Raw genomic sequence first — 3912 nt, 5'->3', positions numbered from 1 at the left:
GGTGGACACTCTTGGTGCACCCCTTTGTGGGCTGTATGCACAGTCTTGTTGTAGTTAAGCCTTGATTGTTGTTGGTATCACTGGGGGGAATTGATCTCCAGGCCAATTGGCTGTGAGGATCAGCTGTGTCTACAATGGGAGAACTTGTGTGCTGGAGACACCCTTATGAGGCAATACTTGCTTCAGTGGGGGTTTGGTGCTCACTGAGTCTGCCCCCTGACTGTGTCCCTTATAGATCTGAGGAGTTGCAATCTGGATGGTCCTACTCTGACCCCTGGGCACACTGGCTCTTGGATCTCCAAGGAGGTGCTAATTTAGCCTCTGCCTGAGGCCACCCAGCAGGAGCTACAGAGAGATCTGCAGATTCCTCTTTGTTTGGGTTTTGGAGGTGCACAGATGAGGCCCAGCTGTGAAGCAATGTAAGCTGCTGTGGGGCCTTGGGCCTTCTTTTGGATGTTCTGGGTCTCTCTGACTCAGCTGCAGTTTGTTAGGTAAGTTTAGATTTCAAAGGACCAGGCCATTCATATGAAAAGCCTCTGCACACAGCTTGGATGGGGAGGAGTCTCAGGGTGGAGCAAACAGCAATGGCTTCCCATCAGCCCTACCCTAAGAGGCCCCTGGGTCTCAGTGTCCCTCAGTAATCGCTGCAAGCACCTCTGAGAGAAAGCCGCCCTCAAGTTTCGCCCGCTGCCAGATAGTCCAGTTTCTCCCTGTATGAGTCTGAATCCCCAGAGTCTCGCCCGGAACTGGAGTTCAGAGCAGTTGGGAGCTTGTGTCTCCCTCCCGCTTGAAAAAGACAGCCGCATACTCAGTTGCCAGCCCTCGCTGCACGTGCGCCTCCGTACCTCTGCACTTTACTTCCGCAGCTCCTCTGAGTCTCAGTGTGCTTTTCACTTCCTTTCTAGTTGTAGAATTTCCACTTAGCCAGCCTTATGGTTCTAGATGATGTCCGTTTTGTCTTTTAGTTGTAGTTTTAAAGTGGTTGTGCGAGGCAGCAAGTTCAGGTGTTTACCTATGTTGCCATCTTGGTTTCTCTGGCGTCTTCACCTATTTTAGAGCAGGAGAAAATTATAATATGATGTCAAATAAGACTCATTTGGTAGAATAATGGTAATAACCAACATTTAGAGAATGCATACTGTGTTAAACACTTTACCTATGTTATGTCATTTAATCCTTAAAACAATGCTGTGGGATCAATACTCTTATCCATATTTTCAGATGAGGAGACCGTTTTGAAGAGGTAAGTAAACTTGCCCAAATTCATGCCACTGTTAAATAGTGAGCATGGCTGTTCCAGAGTGTAGAATGAATGAATGCCTCTAATGGGAAGCTTCAGAGAGAGACTGATTCACTCTAGGGAAGAACTTTCTAACCAGGATGCTGGGAGGCAAAACAGGCAGCCTCAGGAGGACTACCCTGTAAGCTAAGGCTGGACAGCCACTCGGTTGGAATGTAGCAGAATGGATTCAAACACTCTCCAATAGCCACACACCGCCCCCCGCCCTCCCCACTCTAAGAACCTCGGCGGATGCCTGAAACTGCAGACAGTAGTGAACCCTATATATACAATGTTTTTTTCCGATACATATCTATGGTAAAGGTAATTTATAAATTATGCACAGTAAAGTGTTGACAACAACTAATAATAAAATAGAGCCATTATAATAATATAGTCCACTTATAGACAGGCCTTTTTCAATAAATATACAGCCAGCCCTCCTTATCCCTGGGTTTCGCATCTGTGGGTTCAAACAACCACGGATCGAAAACAGTATTTTTGATCTGCAATTGGAAATCCAAGGATTCAGAGGGCCAACTGTATGTATTGCTCTACACCATTTTATACAAAGGACTTGAGCATCCGCAGATTTGGGTGGGGAGTGCTGGAACCATCCCCCTCAGATATCAAAGGACAACCTGTATTTAAGTTTTTGGAGAGTCAAAACTTATACATGGTTTTTGGACTGCATGGGGGTGGGGTCGGTACCCTTAACCTCTGCATTGTTCAAGGATCACATGTATACTGTAGTAAAAGTTATGTGAATGTGGTCTCTCAGAGTATCTCACTGCCCTGTACAGTGTGGATGCACAGGACAAAGGGAGACACGTCTCAGGCAGGATGGAGCCGGGCAACTCGGGTTTCATCACATGACTCAGAATGGTGTGAATTGTTTATTTCTGGAATTTTCCATTTGATATTTTCAAACTGCAGTTGACCCCCAGATAACTGCAACTGCAGAAAATGGAACCTCAGATAAGGGGGGACTACTGTATGTGGAATTAGGGTTGAAAGCTGCTCAAGTCCTTTCCAGTCAAATGCCTTGCAGGAAGCTGTCATGTCTAAATGCATCGTGCTTGCTTTGCTCTGTGTAGTCTTTAACGCTACATGATTGCGACTTAAGTATCTTAATCTGAAATCTTAAATGTGTTAATGTTAAGTCTTGTATTCATTCCACTAGGTTCCATTTTAAAGTATGAAAAACGTTATAAACATCTGCCTTAAACAATGAATGGGGAAAAGTCCCCTGCATTTTAATTTAAAGAATGGCATAGTTTTATCATATGCAGAATATTTAATTTCCTAAAGCGATGACTTATCTTGTCATTATGCTATCTTATGAAACACTTTCTCACTCTCACATTGTGTCTTTATAGTTTTCAATATCAGCAAAACCTTTAAATAGTCTTAGTTGGGTAACTGCTAGTACATATGGTATTTCTGATCCATGTAATAAAGTACATTTGTCATGTATCTTGTGATCTGCATACCTTTCAGCTGTTACTTCATAAATCTGTTCCATCAGAGAACCGCTTTGTACAGCAATGGTTGAAGCTGCTTTTAATAAACTAATATTTTGTGTCTCATATGTAATCAACAGGGAGTATTATAGACTTGTGCCTCTGTGGATAAACATTCCACTAAACTTCTTTTCTCTTGACAATAATGGAAAAAAATAGCTTGGGAAAAGCACAGATGTTCGAGAACATATGTTGTTTGCTCCTAAAAGTCAGCTGAAGATCTTTTGTATTGCTCCAGGATTTCTTTTTTTTTTCTTTTTTTTTAATGCTTTAGAGAAGAAACAGTTTGAGATATGTGGTGGGGAGAAGACAGTTACAAATTTCAGTGAGAGACCAACATTGGGTGCTATTTGTCAAAATTCTAAAATGCCTCACCTTGCTCACATAAAGAGGTGATATTCTTGAGCAGAGCTGTAGGCACTTGGCCAAAAGATTGGTCATTCCCGCAGGCTTCCCTACTCAGACATAAGCAAGCATTGTGCTCTTGTGTTAGTTTGTGTTCTGTCCCAAACTGCAAATTAAGTATCTTCAAAAAAGCACAGGTATTTAATAATTCAGGTAATCCCTTGAGTAATTGGATAGGGGCTATTGTTTTTTTCCAGCTGTAGAATGTGCTCAATGAGTCAGCTCTCCACAGACTAGGCAATTGATTATTGATAACTATATAGGAAAATATTCTTGGAAAATGCTTAAGAAAAGGAAGCTATATGCCTTAGGCGACGTTGGTATGGACGACCTTTCTAAGCCTATGAATCTTTAAGAAGAGTTGCTATAAAGAGAATGGGAACCAGCTGTTCCAAATCTCCACTGAGGAAATGGGTTTTAACTGTAGCAGAAGGGATTTGGGTTAAATGTAAAGAAGAACTTCCTGAATGTGAGTGTTATTTAAAGCCAGGTATGGGTTGAAAAGAGGCTGTTGAATTATCTCTGGAGGAGAGAGAGTGCTAGAGAAAGAAATGGAAAGGGGAGGAGAGTGGGAGCTCCCCACTTAATTAAGATGGTTAAAATTTAATTCCTCCTGGTGGTTCTAAGTCCTTTATTCTATTCTCTCACACTCACATCTCAGGTTACAAGGTTTAAAAGGTCAGACCTGAAGAGTATATTTTAGTT

This window comes from Cnephaeus nilssonii (assembly GCF_951640355.1).
Source record: "Cnephaeus nilssonii genome assembly, chromosome: 6".
NCBI lineage: Eukaryota > Metazoa > Chordata > Mammalia > Chiroptera > Vespertilionidae > Cnephaeus > Cnephaeus nilssonii.
The sequence above is the reverse complement of the archived record's forward strand: the minus strand, read 5'-3'. Positions refer to the sequence as shown.